This window comes from Erinaceus europaeus, chromosome 1 (assembly GCF_950295315.1).
Source record: "Erinaceus europaeus chromosome 1, mEriEur2.1, whole genome shotgun sequence".
In the NCBI taxonomy this organism is placed as follows: Eukaryota; Metazoa; Chordata; class Mammalia; order Eulipotyphla; family Erinaceidae; genus Erinaceus; species Erinaceus europaeus.
In genome coordinates, this window is record NC_080162.1 from 79,509,869 (window position 1) to 79,532,763 (window position 22,895).

The 22,895-nt window shown below is 44.4% G+C and overlaps 1 protein-coding gene across 9 annotated transcripts in view; it reads left to right on the plus strand.

The window, feature by feature from the left end:
- Window positions 1-22,895, plus strand: part of DLGAP4 (DLG associated protein 4) — a 234,834-nt gene that overhangs the window by 166,949 nt on the left and 44,990 nt on the right. Inside the window, exon 1 of one of the 9 annotated variants that reach the window (XM_060189408.1) lies at window positions 6,095-6,371. The exons of the other annotated variants lie outside the window; for them this stretch is intronic. The gene's annotated coding sequence lies outside the window, so the exon portion shown is untranslated. Of the gene's footprint in view, window positions 1-6,094; window positions 6,372-22,895 lie in introns of those variants that run through there. 9 annotated transcript variants of the gene reach the window in all.

Here is a 22,895-nt window from a genome sequence, read left to right on the forward strand (position 1 = left end):
TGGTGAAATACAGTGGTTCAGTTTCATTCTTCTGCATGTTTCAACCCATTGTTTCCAACACTATTTGTTGAAGAGACTCTGCTTTCCCCATTTAATAGTCTGAGCCCCTTTGTCAAAGATTAGATGTCCATAGGTGTGGGGGCTCACAGGAGGAAAGCTTTTCAAGTGGTGAAACAGTGTAGCAGGTGTCTCTTGTATTTCTTCCTCTCTGTCTCCCCTTCCCTTCTCAATTTCTAGCTGTCTCTATCCACTGAATAAATAAAGATAATAATAATAATAATAATAATAATAATAATAAAATATTGCTATTCTAGAGCTTAAAGATTGTTTTGCAGGAAGGAGGTAGACACAGGGATGGGGAGGGTCACAAACTAATGTGCCTAGGGTCCCAGAACAAGACCATGCCACAGCCGAGCAAAAGTTGCTGCTTCCCTGCTCAGGGCTTCCTCATTAGTGCAGGCTTGCCTGGGTCCTCCAGCGGAGAGCTGAGGCACTGAAGTCTGACTAGGCCGGTAAACAGTTTACTCACAGAGCAGGAACTCAATTAGTGGTACAAAGTGGTTGAAGCTAGATTTGACTCAGCCTAGAACTGGACTGACCAGAGGCTTACACTGCTAGTGCTGGGCCAGACTTTGAGAGGATGGGAAAGAACAGACAGACAGGGCCTCTGCTCCTGGGAACTTATGGACTGACAAGGGAGACAAGGCCTACAATTATGAGAGACTGCGTGGCAGTCTGTAGTTAAGCCTCTACTGAGGGAAAGCATTGTCTAACAAGGAAGAAGTGAGTGTGAGCCAGAGGAAACAAGAGTCCTCTTGAAGGGGGTTGGATTTCCAGAGACAGAGGGTGGGACTGACATTCAGGGAATGATTTGTGCAAAGCAACAATGTGGAGCCCGGAAGATAAACCTATTTTGGGAAACAGTGAGTAAACTAGTTTTACTGATGTATCAGCACTTTGGATAAAAACATTTGGAAGGGATTTGGAAGGTTGTAGCCAGCAATGGACATCAGAAAAGTAGAGATTTGGGGACCTGTGGGAGATTTTAAGCAGAGGTAGCACAACTGGAAGGTTTTTTCAGGGTGACTCAGGCAGTGTTAATTAGTATGAATGAAAATGACACTGGGAGGAAGCTTTGATAGCATTCATATGAAAGAAGAGGGTGAGGTTTGGGCAGAGCCATGGGAATGAGAAGGGCCTGTTGGAGTAGAAGTTGTACTTCTGAAGGAGAGTTTGCCAGGGGCCTAATGGGCCAGAGGGGAAGATGAGTGTTGCTGCTTTGAGGCAGGAAACAGCAGTCTAAGCACAATGCTTGTACACCTGCTCTATGCCAGAGCCTCCACTACTTCAGGCCCCAGGCAGGTGGACATACCATCCCTGGTTTACAGATAAGGAAAATGTGGTTCAGACCCAATGCTGACTGTCTCCAATTCTGGTTCTTCCCACTGTTCAGCTCTGCTTTTTTTTCCTTTTTTTTTTTTAAGGTGAAATCACCATATTTATTTATTTATTTAATCCCTTTTGTTGCCCTTGTTTTATTGTTGTAGTTGTTGTTATTGATGTCATCGTTGTTGGATAGGACAGAGAGAAATGGAGAGAGGAGGGGAAGACAGAGAGGGAGAGAGAAAGATAGACACCTGCAAACCTGCTTCACCGCTTGTGAAGCGACTCCTTATACCTGTCCTTGAGGGGTCCTTATGCCTGTCCTTGCGCTTTATGCCACATGCGCTTAACCCGCTGTGCTACTGCCCAACTCCCTCAGCTCTGCTTCTAAGGGAGGAATTCTTCCACATAGAATCCCAGAAATCTGAGCCTTTTTGCCTTTTGAATAGGAGAAACACAATTATAACCTCCAAAGTTTACCAACCCTTGAGTTTTTTTAAGCTGTGGAAGGTTAGGGCTGGGTGCCAGCTTACTATGGTTTTGTTAAAGGTGGTGAAGGGACCAAAGAAGTGAGAAACCTTCACAACAGCAGTTTTACTTGCCAGACTGTTAGTAGTCTCCAGAGCTGGGCCCCATTTATGTCCAGTCAGCAGTGGGCACATCTGTTAGAGAGGGTGTGCCCTGACCCAGCAGAGGAATCAGTCACCTACAGAGGCACGAAGGGACTTGTCCCAAGGTGTTGTCAACATCGGGGTGTCAGGTGATGGGGCCCAATTCCAAGAAAGAAAAGGGGACTGGTAATTACTGAGTGATACAGTGGGAGGTGGTAATGGTTGGTCCTGGTGTGGAGCTGGGGAACTGATAGCAGGCCAGTCATTCTCGCCTGTGAGGCCCTGAGCAGACAGACCCTCAGCCAGGTAACCAACCACATGGCCTCTGTGTTCCCCTCATCCAACTCCTCCCTTGCCTTCAGTAAGAATCCACGTGCTAGTCTACTTGACAGGTACTCTGAGCCCAACTGTATACAGATTATGACTGTAACTGCATCCAAGGTTTTCATACCAAAATCAAGACAGCCCTTTTGATGAGTTTTTGTGCTTTAGAACACATACAGCTGGAAAAATACCATTTTGACTTTGAAACAGTGGACTAGAGTGACCTTTACTGTCCCCTTCAGTTGCTGTGATTCATTTAACGAATGCTTTACCCTTTGCCAGGCATTTCCCTGTAAAGTTGGTCATTCTGATATATATTTATTATTCTTATTTGGTTTCAGCACATTGGTACTGGATCTTTATGCAGCCCTTAGAGGTCGTAACTCTTCTTGCCATCCTCATTTTCCAGAAAATGGCTTGTCCAAGGTCACTCTGGGATTCACCAGCTAAGCTGCTGCTCATTTATTCCAGAAACAGTTACTAAGTGCCTGCTGTGTGCAAGGTGGTGAGCTGGCCCTTGGGACGCAGTGGCAAGCAGAGCAGTCTAAGAGATTTAGACTTCTGACCTTCACCCTGAATTTTTTCCATGCAGACCCCTATAGTTTGGGCCTTTGACTTACCTCCAGACTGTTGTAACCTGTAAGCCCTCAGCCTTGAGCATCATGGTAAAGCAAGCCTTTGCAAACCGTATTTCAGAAGTGACAAAAGTGGTCAGTTTTGACTTAATTATTAAAGAAGGTGAGGAAGGGCATCTCAACAGAAGGCCATCTGCTTCTCCCTGGAGGGGGAAGTCGCCCAAGGGCTGTTGTATTTAAGATCTGACCTGAATTTTCTGTAGCCTCCAAATATTTGATTACAGTCTTCACAGGTGTAGAATTCTTTAGCCATGTGCTAAGCTGGGGACCCCCCCCACCTCCTTTAATATTAAATGAGATTTAAAAAAAATAAAGGCAGATCCTAGGATATCAGATCTCAGAAGGACTCTGGCTCAACCCCTTCAGTTCCCATAAGTGGAAACAAGGTGTAGAAGGGGAAGGAAATTTCCAGGATTATATATTAAGATATATCTTGCCTTACCATGCTCACATTAATTTCTCAATCCCACCAATAGAAACCTTCTCCTAGTTAAATATGGGGAATGTTCAGAGCCCTCTTCACATCTTCCCTATGTCTTAAGGCCAAGTTTTCTGGGTCTGGGTGGTGGTGCACCTGGTTAAGTGCTCATATTACCACGCACAAGGACCCAGGTTCAAGCACCCAGTCCCCACTTGCAGGGGGAAAAGTGTCACAAGTAGTGAAGACCAAATTTTTCTGAATCTTGCCTTACACTTTCTCCCCAGAGTCCTGTGATGGCCAAGCTCCTTTTGTCAACTCCCAGAGCCTCACCACTTACTGTAGAAGGTTAACTGGGACAGGAGCCTTTGAGGGGACTGCAGAATCCAGGTGCCTCTGGATGCATTTTGTTGGTGCACACACTTGTGCGTGTGCATATGTGCATGCACACACACACACGCGCGCGCACGCGCGTGCGTGCGCATGTGTAGACTGTATTGGAAAAGCAACACATGTATATGATTAACCATTTCAAACTTAGTAGGAAAAGTGTCTAGTGAAAAGGTACTCTCAACTCTCACCTAGGCTCCTAGATAATCACTGTGAGCAGTCCAGATGTTTTCTTCTGAAGTGCCCCACACATGTAGGCACCTGTACCAATAGTGATCATTTTGTTATGCATTATGTAGCATTCTGTATCTTGTCTTCTCTGCACAAATCTAACTGTGTTGTGAATTACTCCTCATTGGCTCCTTTCCATGGCCATGTGACAGTTCATCAATGAGTGAACCACTAGCTGTTTGTTCAGTCCTCTAATCAAGGACATTTTGGTGGTTCTGAGTACTGTTGCTGCAAGTGGAATTACATTTTGAGGAATCTGCTTAGCTAAAATTTTGCTAGAATTGTCAAGTTGCAGGAGTCTGGAGGTAGCGCAGGGGGTTAAATGCACGTGGCGTCAAGCACAAGGAACGGCATAAGGATCCCAGATCAAGCCCCCGGCTCCCCACCTGCAGGGGAGTTGCTTCACAGGTGTTGAAGTAGGTCTGTAGGTATATTTCTCTCCCTCTCTCTGTCTTTCCCTCCTCTCTCCACAAAAGGGAAAGTAAATAAATATAAAAATTAAAAAAAGAATTGTCTAATTGCATTCAGATTCTAAAAATGTATAGATTTTAAAAGCAGCAAACCCTTTGCATTCTGAAAATATATAGTTTATTTTTTTATTTATTGGATTGAGGCAGAGAAATTGAGAGGGAAGGGAGAGACACCTGAGGACCTACTTCACCACTTAAGAAGTTTTCTCCCTGCTGGTGAGGTGTGTGGGGGGTGTGCTTAATCCTGGGTCCTTCACATTGTAACATGCACTCAATTAGGTGCACCACCGCTCAGGTCCCCCACCACTGGATTCTTGTTTTGTTTTGTTTTGTTTTGTTAAGAACCTACTTTTCCAATCTTGCAGAGAGAAAGGAAGAGGGTTGGCCACTTACTCTGTAGTCCTCTGTCAATGAGTTATCTTCAGCCTAGGGTAAAGATGGGAGCAAGTGGGGTGTGGAAGGAGGAAATAGGCTGTGGAATTAGTAGGAATAGAGTAAGATTGGGGGAGAGACCTCTGTTATGGACTTGGGATCCATTTGTGAACTTGAAGCAGAAGTATACCCCCACCCTGATCCCCACCCACTGCCCTGCCCCCACCTCCCACACTGCGCTGCACCCTCCTTCCTGCATTGTTACTCTGGCCTGTGTTGCACCTACTTGGCAAGTAGCAACAGTTGGACCTGTGTGCTCATTCATTCAGCAAATATTTAACTGAGCTCCTGAATTCTGGTGCTAATTTGGCTACTATGTCCTTGTCCTCTGAGCCTCGGTTTTCCTCATCTGGAAGGTGGGATGACTCATTCCAGCCTTTATTCTATCACTACGCTAATGGGGAGATTTGGTAAAGTAACCAATGAGAAAATACCCTAAAGTAGATTACAGTGGTTTTAGAAGACACTGTGGGGCCAGCCAAGTCCAGAGTTTGAACCAGTCTTAGGTAAGTTGCTGTCAGCTGCAGATGGCCTGTTTACCTCTGTAGGAGACCCATCCCTGGGTCTCCTTGCTGTGCCAAGGCAGGAGGACCTTGTGGCAGTCAGTGCCCTCAATTTGCTCTGCCCCAGGTTTCTGGGACTCCAGGATAGAAGAGCTCAGATGTCAGGTTGGCAGAAAGTAGTCAAGGTTAGGAGGGTCTCCACACTGTAGCCAGAGTTTTGCCTCCTCCAAAATCAACAGGAAAACTCTCTCGGGTTACCAAAGGATCATGTCTGTACTCATTTTTTAGCATTCAGCAGTGTCAGGGATCTGACACTGGGTCCTATCCTCTCTCTAACTTAAAATCACTAGTTTCTTCCTCTTATTTTATCAGTGGAGAACATGGAGGCCTGGAGTTGACTGCCCTCCCCCCAAGAGTCCCAGGGAGTTAGCAGTCTTCTTGGGCTTAGAAGCCAGGTCCTCAGCTCCCCTACTCCTTAACTCTCACCATCTTTCCCATAGTCCCAGCCTTTAGTTTCACTTTGGGGTTAAAAACCAAAGCGAAAGGAAAAGGCAAGGCAGGAAGCAGAAACTTCAGACCCAGCCCAACTTGGGGTGGGCCCTAGGGCACCCAGACAGAGTTGGCTTCTCCGGGAGGGGAGTGAGCTTCTTCCCCACCCTTGTTCTGGAGGCTTGGCCGGGGTGGGTGCTGGGTGGGGCCCTATGGGGGAGAGGCGCCAGGCTACAGACAGGCGGTGGTGTTCTGGCCAGGCCCGAGCTGTCTGGCTGAGAGACTGGCTGGGAGCCATCCAGTCCGACAGGTTGCCTGGTGAAGTCAGCCTCCCTGGGTGTGGCCCCAGGTGGGGAGCTCTAGTGCCTTTTAAAATCCTGTCCTTCCGGGACAGGGCTGAGCTGGAGCTGGGCCTAGTTGACCTGGGAAAGAAGTCCTGGCCTCCTGAATCCAGCTTTCACAGAACAGTTCCATTTCCCCAGAAGGTAAGAGCTAGCATCCTGAAGAGTTTTAAACTTTCTGTCACCCGCCAGCACTTACTTTAACCCCTGGCAATTTCTTCTTAAGGACCCAAAGGCCTAGAAACCTTTTTGCCTTGACTCTAGCCCCAGAGACTTAGTGAGGACAGGGTATGGGGAAGCAGGAGCCATGGCTTCTCATCTGTGTTTCTGAGTTAATAGGTGGTCTCAGATCCTTCCTGGCTCTACTCCTCAGATTCCCCATTTGCTTCTTGGCAGAAAGGAGTTGCTCCTGGTTCTGCTGTCCATTTGAATAGGTTTTGGTCCCTTGGAAACTAGTGGGAGAATATCATAACACCTGGTTTGGTTGGCCTGTGTATTTTTTCTTCTCTTTTTTTATATAACATTTTATTTGATAGAGAAAGAGAAATTGAGAGGAGAGAGGGAGAAAGACAGACCTGCAACCCTACTTCATAGCTCGTGAAGCTTCCCCCCCCTGCAGGTTGGGACCAGGGGCTTGAACCTGAGTCTTTGCACACCTTAATGTGAGCACTTAACTAGATGAGCTACCACCTGGCCCCAAGGCATATGTATTTCAAAGACTGTCTGTTAGTTACCTAGCTGTGGTCTTGAGTTCTTGTTTCTTTTTGTCTCTTCTTTTTCTTTTTTTAGTAATTTAATAGTGACTTGCAAAATTATAAGATAACAGGGGTATAATTCCATACCTTTCCCGCCACCAGAGTTCTATGTCCCTGTACCCTTCATTGGAAACTGCATTATTTCTCCCAAGATCACAGATACAGATTGACTGTTACTTCTTTTTATAACTATATATATGTATATATATGTGATATATATTTGCTCCCCCCCTTTTTTTTTCTATGATCCTGCCTTCTCTTCCTTTCTAAGTTATACCTACTGCTTATGAGTGTCCTTTTTTTTCTTCCCCCTCTTCTCTTTCTCCTGGTCCTAATGGAATTGGAGTTCAGAACCCTCTGATCATCTTCCCCTATCATTTCTCCCCATCTGGGAGTATGGACCAAAATTATTTTGGGGGTGCAGAATGTGGAAGGTCTAGCTTCCGTAATTGATTCTCCACTGGACATGGGCATTGGCAGGTTGATCCATACCCCCAGCCTATTTCTATCTTTCCCTAGTGGGGTAAGACACTGGAGAGGTGAGGTTCTGGACACATTGGTGAGGTCTTCTGCCCAGGGAGTGCAGGATGAAACTGTGATAGCATCAGCAACTTGGTAGCTAAAAGGCAGTAAGATGTAAAGCAGGATGAAGTGTCTAATAAACAGGAGCTATAAAGTAACAGCAGATGGTAATCGGGGTTTTAGGGTGGGAGGAAGTATAGAAATCTATTTTAGGTATGTTCATAGAAGCCCATGTCTGTAATTTTTGCTGGAGCTTGATAGCTAGCATGCAGGTGGAGTAAAAATATTGTCTGAGATGGTATCAGAGTTTAGAATAGGACTAGAAAGTTTGATCAGTGCAGAGAGTAGCTCCAAATATGAAGAAAACATATAAATACAATGAACTATTTACCATGTGGCTCTAACTCAAAACCCATATATGTTCATATTTAGCATAAGAGCCTATATAAACCTGCAAGTTAGTCTGAGTTCTGAGACCATGGTCACAACTGGGAACATTCTAGGCTGCATTCATTTCAGGACCAGTTTTCCTCTAGTGGCAGAGTAGGATGACCCAGCCTCCCTTCAGAGAGTGAAGCAGTCTTTACCATTGGTAGTTCATAATGAGGGTAAGGTCCTGCAGAAGCCCACAAGAGGGCTTATGATAACTCTCCTGGTGGAAGTGACCAGTGATGGTGGGGAGAGGCTTCTGTTAGAGGTCTATGCCCATTGAATCTATGGGGGCATCCAAAGACCCCAGGTGATGGGGTGGCCTAGAGAGTTCTTGTTTCTTTTCCTTTAAAAAAATTTTTTTTAATTATCTTTATTTATTTATTGGATCGAGATAACCATAAATAGAGAGGGAAGGGGGAGATAGAGACAGAGAGACACCTGCAGTCCTGCTTTACCACTCGTGAAGCTCTCCCCCTGCAGATGGGGATGGGGGCTCAAACCTGGGTCCTTGTGCACTGTAACATGTGCTCAACAAGGTGCACCACCACCCAGCCCCATTCTTGTTTCTTTAAGCTGTTCTGTTTTTTTGATGTATTCACGAGAGGACAGAGGTCCACTCTGACATATATATTGCCAGGGGTTCAACCTGGGACCTCATACTTATAAGTCCTATGTTCTTCCTGCTAGGTTGTCTCCACAATCATTCTGCTTTTTATAGAAAATTCTCAGATTGGGAGCTGGGCGGTAGTGCAGCGGGTTAAGCGCACATGGCACAAAGCGTAAGGACCGGCGTAAAGATCTCAGTTTGAGCCCCTGGCTCCCCACCTGCAGGGGAGTTGCTTCACAAGCAGTGAAGCAGGTCTGCAGGTGTCTTTCTCTCCTCCTCTCTGTCTTCCCCTCCTCTCTCAATTTCTCTCTGTCCTATCCAACAACAACAACAGCTATGACAACAATAACAACAATAAGCAGAACAACAAGGGCAACAAAATGGGAAAAATAGCCTCCAGGAGCAGTGGATTGATAGTGCAGGCACTGAGCCCCAGCAATAACCCTGGAGGGAAAAAAAAAAAAAAAAGAAAATTCTCAGATTTGTCAAAAGCAGAGATAGTACCAGTTTTGTAATTTCAGCACATAAGATTTGTGTGTTCCTTTCTTCTATGCATAATCACAAGATCCCCAAGGACAGAATTATGTTGGTACAAGTCTCCTAGGTCACACAGTGAACGCATAGTAAGTGATAAGGAAATGTTTAGTGACTGCATTGCTTATCACACACCTGGTCCTGCTGCTTCCTGTGAATGCAGAAAGCTGGCAAAGCTGGTGTTTGTCAAGGCCAGCAGTGTACAGCTGAGCTGGGTACTGTGGAAGACAGTATAATGGTTACGCCCAAAACTTTTATGCCTAAGGCCCCAAAGGTCTCAGGTTCAGTCCCCAGCACCACCATAAGCCAGAGCTGAATGGTGCTCTGGTCTCTCTTTGTATCTCTTTCATTCGGAAGTAACTAAGTAAATATCTATATCTATATATCTGCATATATTTATAAGTAAATATATGTATATATGTTATGATTTGCTATAGGATGGGGAGATGGCATAATGGTTATCAAATTATTTTCACTCCTGAGGCTCCAAGGTCTCTGGTTCAATCCCCAGCACCACCATCAGCCAGAGCCAAGTAGTACCCTGGGGGATAAAAAAAAAAAAAAAGCTATGGCATCATCTCTGGACTGCCACCTAAAGCTGTGAGGTCTTGGGCAAGTTACTTAGCTTACACTTTGGTTTCTTTAGCTGCAAAATAGAGCTGATACTACTGTCTGATATTAGCCACAATGTGAGGACAAGAGAGAAAGCGTTTGTGAAGCAAAGTACAGTGTCTGGTATAGAGGATCCACTTTAAAAGTGGTAACCACTGTTACTATTGCTATCAAAAAGGAGAGAGAAGACTTGAAATAGCTTTCAAATCCCATGCCTGGAAAGGTGTAGGTGGACTAGGTAGGTTGTTTGAAAGGGAGCCAGTCATTTGATGGCTGTTTGCCAAGTGCAAGGCTCTGATAAAGGATGGAGTGAATCAAGGCAGGCCTTATAGAGGTGATCTTCAGGATCTCAAAAGGTGGGTAGTCTCCGAGGACACAGGGATTTTAGTGGAAGAATGCCCAGGGTATGAGAGGGAAAGCAAGAGTAGCCTGTCCAAGAGCCAAGAGAGCCGAGATCAGACCAAAGAGCCTGCACATGCTGTCAAAGAGTCTGCTGGGGGGGGGGGGGGGTCGGGCGGTAGCGCAGTGGGTTAAGCGCAGGTGGCGCAAAGCGCAAGGATCCAGCATGAGGATCCCGGTTCAAGCCCCTGGCTCCCCACCTGCAGGGGAGTCACTTCACAGCAGTCAAGCAGGTCTGCAGGTATCTTATCTTTCTCTCCCCCTCTGTCTTCCCCTCCTCTCTCCATTTCTGTCTGTCCTATCCAACAATGACAACATCAACAACAATAATAACTACAACAACAATAAAAAAAAAAGGGTGGTCCGAGAGGTGGCACAGTGGATAAAGCATTGGACTCTCAAGCATGAGGTCTTGAGTTCAGTCCCTGGCAGCACATGTACCAGAGATATCTGATTCTTTCTCTCTCCTCCTTTCTCATGAATAAGTACATAAAATCTTTTTTTAAAAAAAAAAAAAGGGCAACAGAAAGGAAATAAATAAACATTAAAAAGAGAGAGAGAGTCTACCAGGGCTCTCAGAACCAAAACTTGTTTCTTTTTTTTTTTTTAATTGTTTCTTTTTTTTTTAATTGGGGAATTAATGTTTTACATTCAACAGTAAGTACAATAGTTTGTACATGCATATAAACATTCCCCAGTTTCCCACATAACAATACAACTCCCACTAGGTCCTCTGAATCCTTCCTGGACCTGTATTCTCCCCACCCACCCACCCCAGAGTCTTTTACTTTGGTGCAATACGCCAATTCCATTTCAGGTTCTACAAACCCACTGCTCCTGGAGGCCATTTTTTTCCATTTTGTTGCCCTTGTTGTTGTTGTTGGACAAGACAGAGAAATAGAGGAGGGGAGGACAGAGTCTGGGGAGAGAAAGATAGACACCTGCAGACCTGCTTCACCACTTGTGAAGTGACTTCCCTGCAGGTGGGGAGCTGGGGGCTCAAATCAGGATCCTTATGCTGGTCCTTGCGCTTAGCACCATGTGCGCTTAACCCACTGTGCTACCACCTAACCCCTTTGAATTTTATTTTTATCAAAACCATTAAAAATGTACTAGTCTTCCTATTCTACCATGCTCTTTCTGCTTTAAGATGCTACAGCTACAATAGAAGTTTCTACTTCATTTTAGCAAGGTTGCCTTTCCAAAATGATCTGTTTTGGTATAAAATAATAGCCATTGTGCTACAACAGTGAGATTAAAATAGTTTGTTCTCTGTGCAATATACTTATTCACTTTTTTTAAAGTTTCAGATTTTTGAATTTTTTTTTTTTTTTTTTTTTTTTTAGAGGAGGAAGAAGAGGAGGGCTAGGAGAAGGAGGGATTGGAGAGAGAGGAGGGGAGCAGGGGGAGGGGTAGGGAAAGCAGGAGGAGAGGAGGTACAGGGAGAGGAAGGGGGAGGAGGAGGGGAGGAGGGGGGAGGAATGGGAGGAAAAGCAGGGCGAGGAGGAAGAGGAGGAGGAGGAGGAGGAGGAAGCCATGGAAGGAGGGAGAAGAAAGAGAGGAGCTCCAGAGAGAGGGGAAGAAGAAGGAGAGGAAGAGGATGAGAGAGGAAGGAGAAGAGAAAGGAGGAGGGGGTGGAGGAACAGGTGGAGGGGAGAGGAAGAGGAGAGGGAGGAGGAGGAAAGAGAAAGGGGAGGAGGGGGAGGAGGAGGAAGAAGAGGAGGGGAGGAAGAGGAGTAAAGGAAGGAGGAGGAGGTGGAGCAGGTGGAAGAGGAGGAAGAGCGGGGCAGAAGCTGAATTTTTTTTTTTATTCTTGATTTTTCTTTTTATTGGGGAATTAATGTTTTACATTCAACAGTAAGTACAATAGTTTGTACATGCATAACATTCCCCCGTTTCCCATATAACAATACAACCCCCACTAGGTCCTCTGTCATCCTTCTTGGATCTGTATTCTCCCCACCCACCCACCCACCCCAGAGACTTTTACTTTGGCGCACTACGCCAATTCCAGTTCAGGTTCGACTTGTGTTTTCTTTTCTGATCTTGTTTTTCAACTTCTGCCTGAGAGTGAGATCATCCCATATTCATCCTTCTGTTTCTGACTTATTTCACTCAACATGATTTTTTCAAGGTCCATTCAAGATCGGCTGAAAACGGTGAAGTCACCATTTTTTACAGCTGAGTAGTATTCCATTGTGTATATACACCACAACTTGCTCAGCCACTCATCTGTTGTTGGACACCTGTGTTGCTTCCAGGTTTTGGCTATGACAAATTGTGCTGCCAAGAACATATATGTACACAGATCTTTTTGGGTGGATATGTTGGGTTCCTTAGGATATATCCCCAGGAGAGGAATTGCAGGATCATAGGGTAGGTCCATGTATAGCCTTCTGAAAGTTCTCCAGACTGTTCTCCACAGAGGTTGGACCAATTGACATTCCCACCAGCAGTGTAGGAGGGTTCCTTTGACCCCCACACCCTCTCCAGCATTTGCTGCTGTTACCTTTTCTGATGTATGACATTCTCACAGGAGTGAAGTGGTATCTCATTGTTGTCTTTATTTGCATTTCTCTGATAATCAGAGACTTGGAACATTTTTTCATGTGTTTCTCAGCCTTTTGGATCTCTTCTGTGGTGAATATTCTGTCCATGTCCTCCCCCCATTTTTGGATGGGGTTGTTTGTTGTCTTGTTGTTGAGTTTGGCAAGCTCTTTATATATGTTGGTTATTAAACTCTTGTCTGATGTATGGCATGTAAAGATCTTCTCCCATTCTGTAAGGGGTCTCTTGGTTTGGGTAGTGGTTTCTATTGCTGTGAAGAAGCTTTTTAATTTTGTAGTCCCATAGGTTTATACTTGTCTTAGTCTTCTTTGTAATTGGATTCGTTTCATTGAAGATGTCTAAAATTTATGCGGAAAAGAGTTCTGTCAATGTTTTCTTCTAAGTATCTGATAGTTTGTGGACTAACATCCAAGTCCTTGATCCATTTGAAATTTACTTTTGTATTTGGTGGAATACAGTGGTTCAGTTTCATTCTTCTGCATGTTTCAACCCATTGTTTCCAACACCATTTTTTGAAGAGTCTCTGGTTTCCCCATTTAATAGTCTGAGCCCCTTTGTCAAAGATTAGATGTCCATAGGTGTGGGGGCTCATTGAATTTTTTTTAATCTCTAACCATCTCCTTTCCAAGAAATGTATACTCTGCTACTCTGATACTAATACACCCATTACTGCCCTTGTGCACTTCCCAGTCTTTATTTTCACTTGAATTCTCTCTTTCCCTTTATTTCTTCTCCTTGAATCTCAGGAAAGGGATTGTAGGCATATTATAAATCACCCCTGCTCACAAATATATTTAACTCAGATCAGAAATCAAAATTTTCAGGTTTGAGGTAGTTTTAATATATTTTTTTTGGAGTGGGGGTTGGGATAAAAAAACAAGTTGGTAACTAGAACTTAACTGTAAAATCTCTTAAGTGAAATTTTCATTAGCCCATTCTCTCAAAGTTATAAAATACAATTTTTTTAAAAAATGAAATAAACCAAAAAGCATTGCTCTGCCATTTTTATAATGTTTTGTTTGTTTTTTATTCAGTCCTGGGGAATGAACCCAGGGTCTCACACATGTACGATACCTCCAAGCTTCCACTCTGCTCCCTCTTTTTATGTTATATTTTTTGAAAAAGAGAAAGAATAAACATCGAAATGTCACCTCACTAACATGGAGTTCTCTTGTTACTCTCCATGGTATTTCCATGTGCCCAAGGCTTTACACCTGGTTAGGTGTGTGCTTTACCCAGTGAGCTATCTCTCTGCCCCTCTTGGTTTCAAAAATACATATATTTGTACTTGGTGCCAGGGATTAAACCTAGGGCCTCATATGCAAGGCATGCACTCTACCACTGGGCCATCTCCATGACTCCTATTCTTTTTTTTTTTTTTTTCTTTTTCTTTTTTTCTTTTTTCCTCCAGGGTTATTGCTGGGCTCAGTGCCTGCACCATGAATCCACCGCTCCTGGAGGCCATTTTTTTCCCCTTTTGTTGCCCTTGTTGTTGTAGCCTTGTTGTGGTTATTATTATTGCCATTGCTGATGTTGTTTGTTGTTGGATAGGACAGAGAGAAATGGAGAGAGGAAGGGAAAACAGAGGGGGAGAGAAAGATAGACACCTGCAGACCTACTTCACCGCCTGTGAAGCGACTCCCCTGCAGGTGGGGAGTCGGGGCCTCGAACCGGGATCCTTACACCAGTCCTTGCGCTTTGCACCACATGCGCTTAACCCACTCCGCCACTGCCCGACCCCCTTTTTTTATTTTTTATTTAAGAAAGGATAAATTAACAAAATCATAGGATAGGAGGGGTACAACTCCACACACTTCCCACCACCACCCAATCTCCATATCCCATCCCCTCCCCTGATAGCTTTTCAGTTCTCTATCCCTCTGGGAGCATGCACCCAGGGTCGTTGTGGGTTGCAGAAGGTGGAGGGTCTGGCTTCTGTAATTGCTTCCCCGCTGAACATGGACGTTGACTCGTTGGTCCATATTCCCAGCCTGCCTCTCTCTTTCCCTAGTAGGGTGGGTCTCTGGGGAAGCGGAGCTCCAGGACACATTGGTGGTATCTTCAGTCCAGGAAAGCCTGGCCGGCATCCTGATGGCATCTGGAACCTTGTGGCTGAAAAGAGAGTTAACATACAAAGCCAAACGAATTGTTGAGCAATCATGAACCCAAAGGTTGGAATAGCGGAGAGGAAGTGTTGGGGAGGGGTACTCACTGTAAACTCTAGTGTACTTCTGCTTTCAGGTATATATTTTGCACTAGTTTATGGATACGTGTGAACATATGCTCTCTCTCACAGAACCTGGTCTATATCTAAGTTTTGGGACTTTGTTAGAAAGTGAACCACCTGGGATGGAATTAAAGAATACTATGAAAAGAAAGGTCTCATCCGAGTAATGAAGCTGAAGGGTTGTCATTCCACACCTGAAGACTCTGGACACAGTCTGAGCTGAAGCATGTTGAGGTGGCAATCATTGCATTGATTAGGTTGCGATATTATTTGATATGGATTGGGAGAGGCATGCAGGAAAGTGGGTCCTAGCCTAAGGTTCCAGGACTGGGGGAAATATAGGCTCTATAGTGGAGATGTGAGGTTCCTGCTGTCTTAGGGTTCAAAAAGACAATGGATAGTTATTGTTATCATCACTTTATTTGGTAATTGGGTTAACTTTGAAAAGTCCTTTTGTTAGGGTTTGCCGTATAGTACCCAGTATCTTGTATGTAGCTGTGCCACCGGTTGCTTCTGATATACTTGGTCTAAGCTTTTGAGAGAGTCCGCATATCAAATACACAGCCTATATATTAAAAAGACTCAGTCTGTGTTTTAAAAACTTCAAGACATGCAATTAATTTTCCCCCTCATATTAATTAGTGATTTATATGACTACACTTTACTAGGAGTGTACATAAACACCATTCCCACCACCGAAAAACTGTGTCCCATCCCACCCCCCACCGGCCCAGGAAGCCATATGTCTACCCCTCACCACAGGGTTTTTACTTTGGTGCCCTACTTTCAATTTAGTCAGATCCTGCTTTTGGTTTCCCTTTCAGATCTTCTTTCTCAACTTCTGTTGATGAGTGGGATCATCCCATACTCATCTTTATCTTTCTGACTTAGCTCACTTAACATAATTCCTTCTAGCTCTGTCCAAGATGGGTCAGGGAAGGTGGGTTCATTGTTCTTGATAGCTGTATAGTATTCCATTGTGTATATATACCACAGCTTTCTCAGCCACTCATCTGTTGCTGGGCATCTGGGTTGCTTCCAGGTTTTAGCTATTATGAATTGTACTGCTATGAACATAGGCGTACACACCTCTTTTTGGTTGGGTGTTATGGAGTCCTTGGGGTATAACCCCAGGAGAGGGAATTACTGGATCGTATGGAAGGTGCGTGTCTAGCCTTCTGAGAGTTCTCCAGACTGCTCTCCACAGAGGCTGGACCAATTTACATTCCCACGAGCAGTGCAGAAGGGTTCGTCTGTCCCCACAGCCTCTCCAGCATTTGTTGCTGCTGTCCTTTTTGATGTATGCCATTCTTACAGGAGTGAGGTGGTATCTCAGTGTTGTCTTTATTTGCATTTCTCTGACAATCAGTGACCTGGAGCAGTTTTTCATATGTTAGCCTTTTGGATCTCCTCTGAAGTGAATGTTTTGTTCATATCCTCTGCCCATTTTTGGATGGGGTCATTTGCTTTTTTGGTGCTAAGTTTGCTGAGCTCTTTGTATATTTTGGTGGTTAGTCTCTTGTCTGATGTATGGCATGTGAAGATCTTCTCCCATTCTGTGAGGGGTCTCTTTGTGTGATAGTTTCTTTGGCTGTGCAGAAGCTTTTCAATTTGATATAGTCCCATTGGTTTGTTTCTGCTTTAGTCTTCCTTGCAATTGGGTTTATTTCATCAAAGATGTCCCTGAGGTGTAGGTGGGAGACTCCTATTCTCTTTACTTCAAGATGTATGGTTCAATAATGGTAAGTACATTCACACTTTTTACAGAATATCACCGTAAGATTCTGAGTTTGATTCCTGGCATTCCTGTGCCAGTGTGATGCTCTAGTTCTCTCTCCTCCTCCTTCTCCTTTCTATCATTGATATATATAATACATATATATGGAAATGAAGTCATGTGTGCTACCCAGGTTCAAACCAAGTCTCCACTGCCCTGAATTAAGCTTTGGTGCTAATGATGTATTTCACCCCCTTTGTCTGCCTCTTTGTCTCTCTGTTGTTATCTTAAAAAATAGAAGAAATGGATGGAGGTAGAAGGGATTATGTTAAGTGAGATAAGTCAGAAAGACAAAGACAAGTATGGGATAATCCCACTCATAAACAGAAGTTGAAAAAGAAGAACAGAAAGGGTTGGGGGGGGGGGGGAGCAGAATCTGACTGAGTTTGAAGTATGGCACCAAAGTAAAAATCTCTGAGTGGAGGATGAGAGTGGATGTTCAGTTCACTGGGAGGGGGGGGGGGGACCAACCTTTGGTGGTGGGAATGGTGTTAATATACACTCTCACTAACTTATAGTCTCACAAATGAAAAAAATAGAAGAAATGAAAATGTTCTCAAAACAAAACATCACTACCCATCTCTAGAATGTTTTCCATCTTGCAGAAGTGGAACTCTGTACCAATTAAGCAACTTCCCATTCCCTCCTCCCCACTGACCCTGGAACCATCATTGTATTTTCCATATATCTGAATTTAATCACTCTGAGTACTTCACTTACTAGTTCATTTTTTAAAGTTTTTTTTTTGTTTGTTTGTTTTTAGAGAAAGTAGGTGATGACTGTAGATAATGAACTCTTTTGGTGGTGATTAGTTCTTCAACTTCATTTCATTCAACGTCAGTTTTTACATGGCAGTATTCCAGCAGGATTGTTAAAAGGCTGATCATCTCCTGGGAGGTTTTCCTCAGAGGCAGCCCTGGTTCCAAGCCCTGCAAGTGGTGCATAGGACTTGACCACAGCAAGGCCAGACTGTGAGATGGACAGAACTGTGGATCATAGGATCCCAGCATAATTCCTCAGTTAGCATTGTTGTCAGACTTGGAACAAGTCCTCCATCCCTCTCATTTTCAGCTTTCTTCCCATAGAAATGGATAATACTGTCGTTTGTATATCTCAGAATCAGTGAGGGACTACTGTGGCCTTGTGAGTCCTAGGTCAGTGTTCAGTTGTGGTTAACTGCAAGGGAAACAGGACTCCTGATCCTTGTTTTACAGTCAGAGCAGAGACTGAAAAAGTGGCGTTTTGAGGCACCAAAGATCTGAGGTTCATGGTAGTGCTGGGGGGTAGGGGAGCGCAGACAGACATGGACACTCACGCATATATATTCATTCCCAAGGCAGTCTAGCATTTATAAACAACCAAATTGACTGATACCCAGCTAGCCTAACACTACAAACTGCAGCTGTTTAGAATGCTTTATTGGTCAGTTTTTCAAAGGATAAGAGACTGAAACAGATGGCTGTTTTCCCCTCTCACTGGATTTTATAGTTTAATCGATTTTAATAGCAAATGTACAGAGATAGCTGAAGACAGACAACATTAAAAATATGTACTTGTATGTAGAACAATTCAGTTGGAAAGTATAGTGAATGGATGGAATCTGCTATGACAAAGATGCTACAGACACCATTTAGTTGCCATCAGTAAGAAATTTACTTGTTTTTTTTTTTTAATCAAAATGCTGGCATTGTCCAGAAAAACTTAACAGGTTTATTTATAATTGTTACAAAGTTAAACTGAAATTTGTTGAACTAAATTCACTAGTATTTTAAATTTTAAAGTACTGCCTCAGAAACTCTGATAGAAGGATATGTGGTAAAGGTTTTGGTGGAGAAACAAGAACAGGGGGCCAGGCGGTGGCACAGCAAGTTAAGCGTACATGGCATGAAGCGCACAGACTGCCACAAGGATCCCGGTTTGAGCCTCCGGCTCCTGACCTGCAGGGGGGTCGCTTCACAGGCAGTGAAGCAGATCTGCAGGTGTCTATCTTTCTCTCCCCCCTCTGCCTTCCCTTCCTCTCTCAATTTCTCTCTGTCCTATCCAACAACAACAATAACAATAATAACAAGGGCAACAAAAACAAGAAAAGAAACTGGCCACCAGGAGCAGTGGATTCATAGTGCAGGCACCGAGCCCCAGCAATAACCCTGGAGGCAAAAAGAGAGAGAGAGAGAGAGAGAGAGAGAGAGAGAAGGAAACAAGAACAGCAAATCTGCATCATGGGAATAGAATCCTAACAGCATTTCTTGCTTAGAGACTGTTACTACCTTACAGCTGATAATCATTTTCCATACTAGACCAAGGGCAGACAACACTAGTCAGCACTACCACTGAGATCTGGCACAGCCTTAGGATCCTTCTGTACCTGTGCCATCCCCAAACAAGTGCAGTTCCCAGCTTATACAGATAAGTGGCAGTCCCTGGAGGGGAAGGGACTGTTTGAGGGACCAGTGATGTCACAGGTCTCTTTGTGAATGCAGGAGAGGGTATGGCAGGACAACCCAAAGCCTGGGAGGTGATCAGTATGTGTGTGGGGAAAAAAAAACACCAGGGCAGCACATTTCCTGGAGAGGTAGAAGTTGTCAAGGTAAAGGCCATTTCCTTCAGCTGCATTTTGGGACACTGCCTTGGGCTTGAGGTCTTTGTAAAAGTGTACTTTAGGCAGATTCTGCCAGCAGAACAGAGAGAACGTACCTTACCATTCTTCAGCATGTAAGTTTTGTAGAGATGTCTGCATCAGTCTTTCATGTTAGTGAGCTTGTATTTTTATTACTTGTGAAGGTTGAATTCTGGAGATTGGAACCTATAAAATTTGCACTTACTGAGCAGATAGAACATTGACTTGCTGTGTGATACAAGCAAACTCTGCAGCTTTCCTGAGCCTCAACTTCCTCAACAGCATAAGGGGAGAGGATGAAAACATTTCCTTGTTGGAAGTTACAGAAATGGATCTCTGTGCCAGTAAAACAGCTTCCCATTGCCTTCTCCCCACTGTGTGTGTGAGGACCACAGATAATGAGTGACTGAACCATTACAATAGTCAACTGATTCTTGAGCAATAAATATCAGTAGCTGTGACTATTAGCTGCTAATATTTGGCCAACCCTTAATAGTGTCCTAACACTGTTCCAGGATTCTGCAGACAGGTTGTGGAGTCTGGTGCCCTTCTCAGAGATGAGTGTTCTTTTGAAGAGATCTTCACTAAAAGCACTATTTGTGATTTTAGAGATTGTTGCGAGAAAATAAGAGGGATATGGGTATGAGGGGGAAAGCCTGTAGTCACAACATGTCCCTGTGTCTCTGTTTTCTGCTTGTTAAGTCCATTTTTTGCTCAGCTCTGGTTTAGGGTGGTGCTGGAGATTGAACCTATGACCTTGGAAACTTAAACATGGAGTCTACTTACTGTTCTCTGTCTTCCATGGGGAGGGTCATGTGATCCTATGCCACTTTGGGGCAAAGACAGCAATAGGGTCCTACCTTATGAAAGTGTCAGTAAACATTTGCATGTATTCTTCTGGATGCCACCATATGATGACCACATGATCCCTATCTTAGCGGGGGAATGAGGGTGGGGTGGATCATGAGCTCAGGGCCTAAAAGAGGCAGAAAAGTAAAGGGGGGCAGGGGAGGCAGGCAGTGGCGCATCTGGCTAAGCACACATTATAGCGCATAGGGACCCAGGTTCAAGCCCCTAGTCCCCACCTAGGGGAAAGCTTCACAGGTGATGAAGCAGGGCAGGTGTCTCTATCTCCCTCCCCCTCTCAATTTCTCTGTCTCCATTCAATAATAAGTAATACATAAAAATAAAATAAACAAGTAATGTCCCAGCAATTAATATATTTATATGTTACAGAAAACAGGCCCATAAAAAATTTTTTAAAAAAGCAGTGGCAAGGGTTTGTGGCAAGTCTAAATGTGGAGTGTTGGGGTGTTGAGCCATGAGGAGAATCTAGACAGGAGCCTGAGAGTTAGCCAGGGAGGGGGGGTGCAGAGAGATTGAGAGGAAGGAAGGGAGGGAGAGGGAGAGAGAGAAAGTAAGGATCAATTGGTGGAAACACCTGGAAACAGAACATAAAATGTGTTGACCTGAAGAGAGGCTAGATGAGTACTAGGTGAAGCAGTGATGCCAGTCACTGCCTAAATATCAGAACTGTTCTCAGTGTTTGGATCCTAGGGCCATTGCCCTAAAATACTGTAGCAACAAGGCAGGTGTAGCATGGAGAGGGTGGACAGCTGTGGATCTTCAGGCAGGGTGCTGAGCTTTCTGACCCAGCCCCCTGAAGGGATATGACCTCCCACTTCTTCCCCTAACCGCTGCTCTAAGGAGTAATTAGCAGTTCAAGTTAGATTAAAGGCTGCTCCTCACTCACCAAACCCTTTTCCACTTCAGTTTTCAGAAGACTGTCACCAAAGTCCTAGAACAGTGAATGGTACAAGCCAGTATTACCTTAAATAGTCTCCCAAGTCATAAAGTAAGTTAAGTTTTGGAACCGGAACCCACACTTAGGAACTCCTAACCTATAGGCTCTGAAACTCGGCATCAAGGATTTGGGAATAGAGGCTGGTTAGACAAACGTGGTTTTGTTGTTGTTGTTGTTGTTGTTGTTGTTGTTGTTGTTCTTTGTTTGATTTTTGCCTCCAGAGTTATCGCTGGGGCTTGGTGCCTGCGCTACAACCTACTGTAGCTCCTGGAGGCCATTTTTCCCATTTTGTTACCCTTGTTGTTGTTGTTAAGATTTAAAAAAAATATTTATTTATTCCCTTTGTTGTTTTATTGTTGTAGTTATTATTGTTGTTGTTATTGATGTCATTGTTGGATAGGACAGAGAGAAATGGAGAAAGGAGGGGAAGACAGAGGGAGAGAAAGACAGACACCTGCAGACCTGCTTCATGGCTTGTGAAGCGACTCCCCTGCAGGTGGGGAGCTGGGGGCTGGAACCGGGATCCTTAAGCCCGTCCTTGTGCTTTGCGCCACCTGCGCTTAACCTGCTGCACTACCGCCTGACTCCTGTTGTTATTATTGTTGTTATTGCTACTGTCCAAACTTGTGTTCTATGGATGAGTTTATCATCTTATATGGGGGCTCTGTGCTGCCAGACAGCATTTCAGGCCCTGTCCCAGGCCCTAGTGTTAGTCCTCACATCAGTCATCTCCTTTGTAGCTGAGCTCTATGAACATTCTTCTCTGTCTTCTCTGCTTATTAGTAACAATTCTCTGAAGGGGAAGTTTGCACTTGGAATGTCACACATATACAAGAATGAAGTCTGATGTTATATTCAGAACTTGGTGTAAAGTAGGAGGGCAAAGAAAGAACAAACATCTCAGGCCTGGAAGGAATCTGAAAGGTCACACCCACAGGGGCTAAAGTTCCCTCCCTAGTGTCATGATGCCCGTGTCCACTCTAGCTGGCTGCCACCTAGGCAGCTCTGCTGAAAAAGCACAATCTAGGGGTGGGGCGGTAATGCAGTGGGTTAAGCGCACGTGGCGCAAAGCACTGTGGTAAGGATCTGGGTTCGAGCCCTTTGCAGGCTCCCCACCTGCAGTAGAGTCGCTTCACAGGCGGAGAAGCAGGTCTGCAGGTGTCTATCTTTCTCTCCCCCTCTCTGTCTTCCCCTCCTCTCTCCATTTCTCTCTTGTCCTATCCAACAACGAATGACATTAACAAAACAACAATAATGACTACAACCACAATAAAAACCAACAAGGGCAACAAAAGAAAAATAAATAAATAAATATGAAAAAATTTTAAAAGAAAGAAAAGGCACAACCTAATTCTCTTTCTTCCTTTCTTTTCTTTCTAAAGTGATTATTGCTGGAGCTTGGTGCCTGCACAACAACTCCACTGTTCCCAGTGGCCATTTTTTTCTCCTCTTCCTCTTCCTCCTTCATTTTCATTTCATCATAGAAATAGAGGGAGAGGGAAACCGCATAATGGTTCTGCAAAAGACTTTAATGCCTGAAGCTCTGAGGTCCCAGGTTCAGTCCTGAGCACCGCCATAAGCCAGAACTGAGAAGTGCTCTGGAGTCTCTCCCTCTCCCTTTCTCTTATTAAGAATAAGTAAAATATTTTTTAAAAAATGGAGAGGCACAGCTACCTACAGCACTGTTGCACCGCTTGTGAAGTTTCTCCACTACAGGTAGGGGACTTGAAACTCCCCCCTCCTGGTGCTCTTGCTTGTTAAAATGTGTACACTTTACTAGGTGTGCCACAGACTGGCCCCAAAAGTACAAACTT